This window comes from Lagopus muta, chromosome Z, assembly GCF_023343835.1.
Source record: "Lagopus muta isolate bLagMut1 chromosome Z, bLagMut1 primary, whole genome shotgun sequence".
NCBI lineage: Eukaryota > Metazoa > Chordata > Aves > Galliformes > Phasianidae > Lagopus > Lagopus muta.
In genome coordinates this window covers 54,854,481-54,865,488 of record NC_064472.1, presented here as the reverse complement: position 1 = coordinate 54,865,488, position 11,008 = coordinate 54,854,481, and positions in this window count along the sequence as shown.

Here is an 11,008-nt window from a genome sequence, read left to right as displayed (position 1 = left end):
AAAGCTCTGCGAGGAAAGTTTGTAGAAACTGTGTTGCTTAAGAGAAGGCCTGTAGGACAAGAACTGTAGCACGTTTCCAAAGTCCATAACAGGGTGCTGCAAAAAAGGAAGGGATGCATTTACTTTCTTCGCAACTGGCAGAAGAGAAAAGTAAATGAGAGAAAAGCACAGCAAGATTGCCTGCAGAGAATTCTGGGGTATATTACCCATGGAAATGCACAAAGCTTTTGATTTTGGTGGTCATTAAGATCAGGTCATCAGATGTGTCGGCTTGGACTCAAAGATTAATTGTAGCTAATCCTGTCTTCCAGTGGGAGTGAGTTAACTGTTTTCCAGGATTTTTTACTTCTACAAAATTGCAGTTGAAATCATTGTGCATGAGTCTTAAAAAGTTGGTATTTCTGGAATCTGACAGTGGAGCTGAGCACCTAAATAGCTCAGTGGGAATGATGGTGAAGCCAGTCCCAATACCACCGTGGAAATGATAAGAAAGTGCACAGTCTTAAACATGTGAAAATTAGACACTTTACTACAAGAGTGCAGCACAGCTCTTTGGAAGGATATGTCTAAGGCAGACGGAGGCTGTTGAACAATGCTTCTATTCCTGCACAGAACAGACGATGCCTTGCTGAGCAGGGCAATAAGCGTTGGAGGGAGATGCCATCCGGAAGGAATGTTCAGATAGCAGAATGATCTGTGTATGATTCATCCCAGACTTCTTTGAAAGCAAGGAATGGAAGGCAAACAAAACTGTGTAATGATACAGATATGAAAGAGTTGTGAAAATATGCCCCAAGTCTTTCTCTGCTGTCCGAATGAAAAATAAATTGCTGGTTTTCTTACGCCCTTTCCCTTGAAACAGACTCTGGGAGATGTTGGCTTCTGGTGTTAAAAACAGTTTGTATCCTTTGCTGCTTTAAAATTCTCTCCCTTGTCATATGTTGTGAAGTCTGCCAGCCCAAGATAACAACAGTCTCTGCTTTTTGCTATCACTAGGAATTGTTTATTTTGCACAGATGAATGCGATGTTGAAGGGGTGGCATCAGTGTTATAACAGAAACCTTTCTTCATACCAGCCAGTCTTCCACTAACAGATCTGTCCTTTATTGTATGTTTGCAGAACTCTCCAAGTTCACACAGCAACTCAAGAAACTCTGGTGCAAGCCTTACTTTTGAGGTTATTTCCTTTATAGACATGTAGTTATATCACAATGTATTGCTGAATAAAATACAGAAACTAGAGGTCAGTGTACAAGCATGTAAAAGAAAGATATCCTCCACTTGCATATAAAGGCCTAGATCCTCAGCTTTGGTAAATAGGCACCAGCATCTGATTTCCATCTGTTGATGGTTTTCCCTAATGGCATTAGTTAGCCTAATAGTTCACAGAGTTCTCTGTGGAGGCTTAGTTTTATACACAAATGTCCTATTGATCCAACCTGCAGCAGAGTACAACGTAAGCACTGAATCCATATTACCAAATCCAAGTCACAGTTGTAATTAAGGAGTGTGGGTAAAACCCCTCTCCTTGAAAAAATGAAGGGTTGTTGGCAGTTTTGTTCTGAACAGAGGGAAACGAACACTCGTGGTAGCACCTGCTTTCCCGAAATAAATCTTTCTAAAAGAGTAGTCAAATATTCTATACAGAAATAACCGCGTGAAATTTCATGCCTGGTGCATTGCAGATCATGCTGTGCGCTCACAGCGTTCCCCCTCTGGCCTGAACATTTATGAATACCTTCTTTAACCATCAGCATGAATGTCAGTGTCTACAATGCAAAGGAAATGTGCTTGGGATTCTAGAACAGCCTGGCCGATAGCTGAATGACTGTTTTAAAGGTCTGTGATGGACTTTTTTTCTTCTTGTGTCTCTGAAGCAGAAATCTTGACACTCCAAAATGAAACCTTTACAATTCTGTATGGAAGCTTGGCAAGGCTGAGCAGAAAGCTCTCTTGCACACTTGCTCTCATTACTGAAGTTATTTTTTGAATCATTAGAAAGCAGTTACTGCATCATTTAAAATAAAAACCCAGATGAATGATTTAGGAATGTGCTGCAGATGATGCTTCTCAAGTTGCGGTAGTTCATGAAGAGATGCTGCAAATAATCTCATGATTGAGTGCCAGCCCAAGGCACTGCTACTGAGGTGATGGGGAAAGCTGTGTGCTTTGCACCATGTAAAGTGAGAGGCCTGCAAAATCTCAGGCTGGATTTTACAAATATATATTAGAAACAGCCCCAGTCTGAAATGCCAAGAGCACAGACTGCTTGAGTGCGAGCAGTCCCTCTCCAGAGCTCTGCGGAGCTCAGTCAAATAAGTTAGGAAACACAGCTTCTTGGAAGGCTTCTACATCCAAAGGTTTTGCTTTTATTTACTCGGAGGGCAGTGAAGCCCTGGCACAACTGCCCAGAGAAGCTGTGGTGCCCCATCACTGGAGGCGCTCAAGGCCAGGTTGGATGGGGCCCAGGGCAGCTGAGCTGGGGGGGGCAGCCCTGCCCATGGCACAGTTTGGGGCTGGGTGGGTGCTGAGGTCCCTTCCAACCCAAACCCATGAACATCACCTTCATCGTCTTAGTGGCTATTTCTTGGGCGATCTCACTTACTGTGAGAAGTCCAGAACTGAACAGTGCAATCTGGGTGCAGCCTCACTACGAGCAGATCACCTCCCTTAACTTGCTTAGTGACACTTTGCCTGAAGGAGCCAAGAGGCCTTTGTGACAATGGCACACTCTAGTGTGCGCCAGGCCTCCCAGGCCCCTTTCTGCAGAGCTGTTTTCTTTCCAGTCCTTGTGTCTGGTATTGTTCCTCCCCACAGATGGGATTTCTCACTTCTCCCTGCTGAGCCCACGAGGTTGGCCCCATCTCCAGTCCACGGATGTCCCTCTGGATAGCAGCACAACCCCCAGACACTCCTCTCAGTTTTCTGTCATCTGCAAACTCTAAATTCAAGCAAGGACTCACACATGGCAGATTGTGTCCCATGAATTTTGATTCTTTTTTATGATTACTTTGTTGCAGTTTGGATTTGATTTGCTATCTCAGCATGCGACAAACACATGCCAAGCAGTTCTGGCACTTCACTCCTTTCTTTTCACCAGCTCAGCCATTGCTGTTCCTGCCACTTCAAGAATAATGTAAGAGACCCTCCTTGACATCAATAAAGCAATCACAGACCTTGTTAGCCAGTCACCCCCAGTCAGAAAAGTCAAAACTCTTAAGTACAGCAGCTTTCTCATAGAGCAACTGTTGAACCCTGTGGCCTCTCATCTTGAGTTGGCATTATCCTCCATTTATCACCAGCACTCCCTGGAGCTGTATCTCAGAAGCTCATCAGAGCAGCAAGAGCATCTCCTGTTGAAAAGTTGATGTGTTTGCTCTTTGGACAGTTGTAATCATCTGACATTGTCAGCATTCAGGCTTGGTCACCCATTAGTAACAACATTTCCAGCTGCACTGAAAGAGAGAGACTTCTGAACAAACATGGAAAGGGAGAGAAGATTAAATGGGTGACAGCCGGTAAAGACAGGAGCTAGGCCAGAAGTATTTATTCCCAACTACTTTATTTTGTGAAGCCCAGCAAAACGTTTTCTCAACATTTATAAATATGGATGCCACACAAATTTATTTTCACTTATTCCTTTCCAGCCCATGTTCAGAGAGTAACGCACAGAAACCCCAGGGAATCCTTTATGCCAGAAAAGGCGCTGCTTGAGATAAGCTATGGTGTTCCCCTGCACACCAGTGATGATGTTGGCAATTATGAGTGTATTACGGGCAATGACTACAGAGCAGATACACCTTAGCAGGAAAGGAGAAAACCATGCACACATATGCAATGTTAGCTCATATTCTGGTCCACAGAGGCATGAGAACAGTACAGCTCATGCTCCTGTATCCCCCCATGTAAGGGAATGCAGTGGGTTCAAACAGACGTAGTAGGTGCAAACAGATCATTGTGGAGAAACGGAGCCCCAAGCACCCTTATTGTGCAGCCTGGATGCTTCTGCTGCCATAGGGCGTCAGTTTCCAATCCACAGCTATGGGTCTTATAGTCCCAGAAATAAGTGGGAAAAGGAAGTCAGCAGGATTTTTGGCTGTCAATCAGAGATGGCTTTGTGGTGTGCTTGGGCACTGGTGTTTTGCTCTGTGAGCTTGACAGAGACATGCAGCAACCTCAGGAGCACAGGAGCACTATAGTGAGGGACTGGGCCTATCTCCAGCACAGAGCTCACAATGTGCTGTCTGCAGCATCTTTGGTGGTCTTTACACCACTGATGCCTTCAGCAGTCAGAGGATGCTTGCTGCAGCCACTTCTCTTCATTAGCAAATGCCACTGCATTTCTTCATTAAAAGGTACCTGTTGTTTTGTTGTTAGGAGCAAATGATTACAGCCATTTAATCGCAAGAAGCTATTGAAGTCAGCCAATCCATCATTCTGCCCCTTGGCCCAAATCTTGGTTGCTTTTTCCTGTTGTACAAATGAAGCTGTTCAAACCTACAGGCAATGGTCCACAGTATTTCTTGTGAGCAAACCAAGGAATGGCCCACACCACAGCATGGCCCCATCTCCCACATCTTCCCCAATGCCATTTCTGAGTTCCTCTAGATGTTACCCAGTCTTTACTCCTCCTGGAGGCTGACACGGGGAAATTTGGAGCTGGATGCTTTCCATTTCGGTCAGAGTGATGACCAGACGGACATATCTCCTGTACCACTTCTTAAAATGTTTCAGCACAACTTGCATTGAAGAACCCTGGGGCTTTGTCTCTGAGAACATGGCGCTCCTCCCATAGCTTTGCATTGCTTAGCAGGGCTGGTTCATAGGAGAGCCACTGGCTGAAGAGGAGCCTTCTGACACAGCCAGCTTGTCGGATAAGAGAAGGGACTACCAAGGAGGTGGGAGTTCCCAGGAATTAGTACGCTAGAGGGCAGTGTTTTCTGTGTGAGAAAAAGGAAAAAGACAGTAGAGCAAAAGATCATTTCTGCACAGGACAGAAACCATTTTAGGAGAAGACATAATGGCTTTGCATGGGAGGTAGTGGCCTCAAGTTGTAGTGGGGGAAGCTCAGGTTGATTATTAGGAACAATTTTGTCTCCAAAAGAAACAATTTCATCTCCACTGGTGCTGCAGTGGCACAGGCTGCCCAGAGAGGTGTTGGAGTCACCATCCCTGGAGGTGTTCCAGAACTGTGTGGATGCGGCACTGAGGGACGTGGTCAGTGGGCATGGTGGGGTTACGCTGACAGTTGGAATTACATGGTGATTTTGGACGTCTTTTCTAACCTTAATGATTCTATGATTCGATGCAGGAACTCCTCCTTCCTGATCTGATCCTTGGCTGGCATAGAGGACAGGCTGTTTTGGTCAGCCCTGATGCCTGGCTCCCAGCTGACAGCTCCGCATCGGCCAGACATGGCTGCCCTCCTGCAGTGGAGTTCAGCCTGTTCTTCCTCCCCCAGCCCTCCCCACTGCTCCTTGTCCTCAGTCCCTGCTCTGTACCAAAGAGCTGAGGCACAGACTGGGGCTTTTATTTATGGGGGAGAGATGTCAGAGAGCTGCGAGTGGAAATGAGCTGCGCTGATAAGCTTTCCGACTGTATTTTGTTTTACTGAGGTTCTTAACAAATAATCTTTCTGCAATGCAAACCTGGCTTATCAGGCTAATGCAGATTGTCTGAAATCCTTATCTCCATGGGCCAGTTAGCTGGAGTGATCCCCTTTTCACAATGAATAGAGAATGAAGAGCTGAACACAAGCCCTCCCCTTCCTCCTTCCAATCATTGCCATTTACTGGCGGTGAACCAAGTGGCTCTGATTTCCAAACTCATAAATAACACAGGGGCTTTGGAGCAGAGCTGCCCTGTACTGCAGAGCAGTAGATTCATTGCATGGGGTGCCAGAGTGCGAGGGGCAGAGCTGAAGGGGAGGAGGTGGCCACTGGTTTGCTATAGGCTTTAGAGAAGCATGGTCTGGATTTTAGTACTGCGATATTTCTTAATTTGCTCATTGTGTATATAGATTTCCTGTTCCTCTTAAGAGTCAGGTTTGTGTATACCTGGGATTGAATGGCAGCTAAGACAGTTCTGCATGTACAAAAGTAATAGGACAATAAGAATGATAGAATCATCAAGGGCTGGAAAAGACCTCTGGGATCACCAACTCCAACCAGCAGCCCACCCCCACCATGCCCACCAACTACATCCCTCAGTGCCACATCCACACAGTTCTTGAACACCTCCAGGGATGGTGACTCCACCACCTCTCTGGGCAGCCTGTGCTGCTGCATCACATTTCTGAGAAGAAATGTTTCCTAAAATCCTGCTTCCTAAAATCCAGGTGTTACAGCAACGAGTAACACCTGAGGGAAAGTTTTACTGTTCTGGCTGTTGAACTCCAAGAAATAAACATATAAAAGTCCACATCTGGGAGCACCTGATGGAACAAAGAGAAGCTGCTGTTATCTGCACATATTTTTGATCAGCAGTGATGTTCTCCCTGCCTAGAATAACATGAGATGAATGCTAGCAGAGCTGTTGTCAGTCCCTCCCGGCACCTGGGCAGATGCCAGTATGAAGGATTAGTTTATCAGCAGAGATGAACTTCCTCAAAGCAAGAGAGCTCTTGTAACCCAGGATGCTGTTTATCCCCCTGTATGATTATAGTTAGCTACTAAGGCCAGGAATGCAAATTACACCAAAGCACAGAAGTGTCTTGGAGATAATTCTACTATGAAACACAGTGACACTGATGCTAGGTGATACGTTGGGCACCTTCTATGATGTGCTGCCTCCCAAAAGAACCCAGTTTTGCACAAACCAGGACAGCCAGCGGCCAGAAGGAGCTCATGCCTCCGGGCAGCCCCAGATGTGAGCCTGAGTCTCTCTGCATCCAGTCCCTCCAAGAAAATGCCTCCAAGAAAGTGGAGATGACTTTGCATGTGAGGATAGCACCTGCAGCATGCCTCTGGTGCCCTTTTCCAGATTTTGCTCTTGTGCTTCTTCCCCAGAAATCAGAAGTGACTTCCTTCAGAAGGAGAGCACAAATTGTAGAAACAAATGACCAGGACGGCTTCCTGATGCTCTGCAACATCCTTATTTAACCAGACAACTGTACTGCATCAGACGTTCACGCTGCCGTTGATTGGAGTGAGAAAGATACATTGCATTGCAAATCTGTGGAGGTGGTATCTGTGATGAGTGGCATGAGTCTTCACAACTGTGCTTGTCCCCATGTCATGGTATGGCATTTTTCCTTGAGGAGAGGTGTGAGCAATACAGCCTGACAGGCTGATTGGTGCTGTTAGAGCAGGACAGAGTTTGGTTTGCGTCTGGGTGAGCACAGCAGAAAGCTCACATGCGGTTCTGGCATGCAGAGGACCCTTCTGCCCAGCTGCTTTCTGTACAGACCTTGATGGATCCCATTGGTTTCCCTATGCAGACACATGGGGGACATGGAGAAACTGTCGATGTTCAAAGACAGTGTCTGCGTCTAGTAATGCCAGTGGGCTTGGTTGCATTTTAGCATCCTCAAGTCGAATGCAGACAGATCAATTAAAGACCACACCATAGAAAGCTGCAGCTCCTCAGTCCTCCCCGAGACAATAATAAAAAGATGCCCTCGCTTTTCTCCTTCCTTGAAGACCCCAGGAGAGAATTAGCTGCTGCTGCAGGTGCAGTCGTCCTGCAGGGTGGTGAGAGCAATGAATACTAAGGTTTTTAGCTCAAGCACACTAAGGCTGTTCAGCAGCCATTGGATAATCCCCCGTTAATCAGATTATGTAAATTCCTACTTCAGCATCCCTATCCCATCTCTATCCCTGCTCTCCAAGCTGGAAATAAAAGGCACTCTAAAAAGGAACATTTAAACCACAAAAAGGCAGCACTGCTGAAAGGGGTGGGCAGAGGGTGCTGAGATGTGGAGCAGCAGCGCAGGGCTTTGTTTCTGAGCAGGCGGGTGCTGCTGTTTGGGCAAGCACCAGAGACACCACCAAAGCACGGGCCAGAGCAGGCATTGTCCATGTGCTCACCCCCCTGTGCTGCAGGACTAACAGCTGGGATGATGCTTTTGGTGACCAAACCAAATGAAAGCTAATAAATAATAATAAAATATTATTATTAAGATAATAAAAAATGATAGTTGGCAATCTGTCCATTGAGCCTGAACACGTAGCACTGCATCACTGCATCACCTGAACCTGCATTTTGGCTGAGTGCATGCAAGGTAATGACATCCTCCAGCCCTGGGATTCACATGGGGTGGTGTTCCCCTGAAACGCTTGTCCAGAGCTCCAGCAATCACAACAGTGTCTTACAAACATAATGAGCACCAGCCTCAAACTCCAGCTTACAGTCCTCATCTGGTCTCTGAGCCTGTCACGTTTTCATTGCGGCAGGACTGCTATTTTTTCACAAATTAGAGCAGAAAGCTGAGAAAGGCAATAGAGGTCAGCTACAACTGGCAAAGAGGAGCTTATTTATTCTTTGTGCGGCCACTGGAAATCACCCAGGAAGCTAAGCTGACCTACATTTGCTGTATAACAGTCCTGGCTGAAAGCAGCCCCTTTTGTTTGCGACAAAGATGGAAGCTCCTCTCCATGGCAGATGCAACACACTGGATATGAGCTTTTCCACTCAGATGAGGATTTCCACTAGTTCTGCAGTACTCACAGATGGTCAGGAGAGCTTGCTACCAAGTCCTTATAATTCTCACCTTGACAAAAATCTGTCTTCCCTGTGGAAAGCAGAAAGAGATGTAAAGCAGTTGTACTACAGATCAGCAGAGTGGAAAGAGTGAGGAGTGATTTCTGCATGCCATACACCACTGCTGCTTCACAGCAGCCAGTGAAGTTGCATCAGTTGACCTCAGCTATAGAGATGTGTGTAAAACCAGTAGAAACACTGCAATTGAAATTTGAAACAGATGGTACAATTATCAAGGCAGCAGTAAGGACATGCATTTATTGCTGACTAAAAAATAGGATGGTGAAATCTTTAAAAGTAAAGGAAGAAAGCTGTATTTATGGGTGAGAATAGTGAGCATGTCCAAGCTTTCTATGTGAAATGGACTGCAAGATCATAAAGTACTTCTGAGAGGCTGGGGTTGTTGCCATCTCTCTTTGCAAACAGAATCACAGAATCACAGAATTGTAGGGGTTGGAAGGGACCTCCAGAGATCATCAAGTCCAACCCCCCAACAGATGCATTTCTGGTCCTGCAGAGAAGCAGGGCCAAGCACCAACTATGGGACCTCTCCTTTGAGTTTTCCAACCTCACCCACTCCCTTAGTGCAGCAATGTGTACTCGGAAGAGATGCTGGGGAGACTCAGAACTAATCTTCCTCCATCAAAGAGCAAGCCACATGGTTTCACAGACTTGCACATGAGGGAAGAGAACTTGCTAGACAGCACAAAAGCCTGGTCACTCCCTGCACATCAAATGCAGTGAGGAATTTGCTGGACATTACTGGAAATTGAATCTCTTGGTCCCTAGTTTTTGCCACTGGTTACAGTGCTGCTGCAGGAGGCACAAACACTTCTATGGCAGGCACCCTCCTGGACCTAAAAGATGGTCAGGAGCTCTCTTGACTCTCAGCTCCTCATTCGTTTGAATCACTCCTTTGAGTAATGTTTATGGAGTGGCTTCATATGGCTGCACACCAGCTGGTCAAGCTCCATGTTGTGTGCCAGTGGAGATTAGCTGAGATGAGTGTCTTGCTCTTCTCACTTTTAGGTGAATTCCAGAGAACTTTTAATGTCTGGATATTTCTGTGTCAAGAGGAAAACGAGATGCTTGCCTCTTCCTCCTTGCTGCCAGTGTGTGGTTTAGAGGGGTCTGCAGCTCCTCTTTTCTGTGGCTAAAACATTTTCCTTGAGACTATCAGTGAGTTTCAGCAGTAAAAAGGAAAAGATTTTTAGCTTCTGGAATTAAGCTGAAAAGTGTGGCCGGAATTTAAATCGCCCCCTGATGGGAGTGTTTTGTTAGCACTAATAAGAGATTCAAAAGGTTACATAAAGCTGCAGATGATGTAAGTTTAATATTTCAGCAGTCTGCATGCAGCTGCTTTTCTGAGCCCCACGCAGACTCCTCCAGCTTGCTGTACTCAAAATCTATTGATCTAAATTTTAATTTCGAAGGGCAGACACCCAGATGTGTGTAATTGCTTCTTATTGCTCCCATCTGTAAAAAGCAGCTCTGAACTCACAGCAATGATGTTACTGTGTGTTTACAGCTCCTTGCTGCCCTTTCTCTATCCATCACTGTGTGCTGCTTTCATTGAACTGAAAGAGGTCACCCTCAAAACAATATGAACCCAGGCCCACCTCCTGAAATTGTTGTCCATACTATTGCAGGGATTTCCTGCTCATCTGCAAGAGCTTTGTCGGGGAAATACAGCGTTTGAGGCCTAGCCCAGCATGTAACAAACACTTTCTTTTTCCTATGTGACCATGGCTGTGCACAGGAGCTGCTTCTGTTGGCCTCAGAAGCTGTGTCACAGCAGGGCAGAGCCCTTTGCACCAGCTTGTGTACTATGCAGTCACATGTGCCAGGAGCAGATTTTCTACCTTTTAGGAAGAAAAATAACTGGAATTACTCTCCTAGAATGTTTTAGGGGCTAAAATTTAAAGGTTAGCATGGCAAATTTCCAAAAGGGATACGTGAAACATAGTAGTGAGGATGTTCATTCTTTGCAATCACCCACAAACATGCTCTTGGCTTCCTTCAAGTGGACAGAATCACAGAATGTTTTGGATTGGAAGGGACCTTGAACCCCCTCAGTCCCATTGCTGTGCCATGGGACTGGTGGGCTGCCCCACCAGCTTGGGCTGTCCAGGGCCTTGAATGGCCTTGAGTGCCTCCAGGGATGGGGCACGTACAGCAGCCCGATGTCCCCAACTCCCACAGCTGCACAAGTGCTTCTCAGCCTTCTCTGTGCATCAGCACCAGGACTGCTCTCACATGTATGTCTGAGGAGAGAAACTGGCCACAGTTTCTCTATATAAGCAAGAGA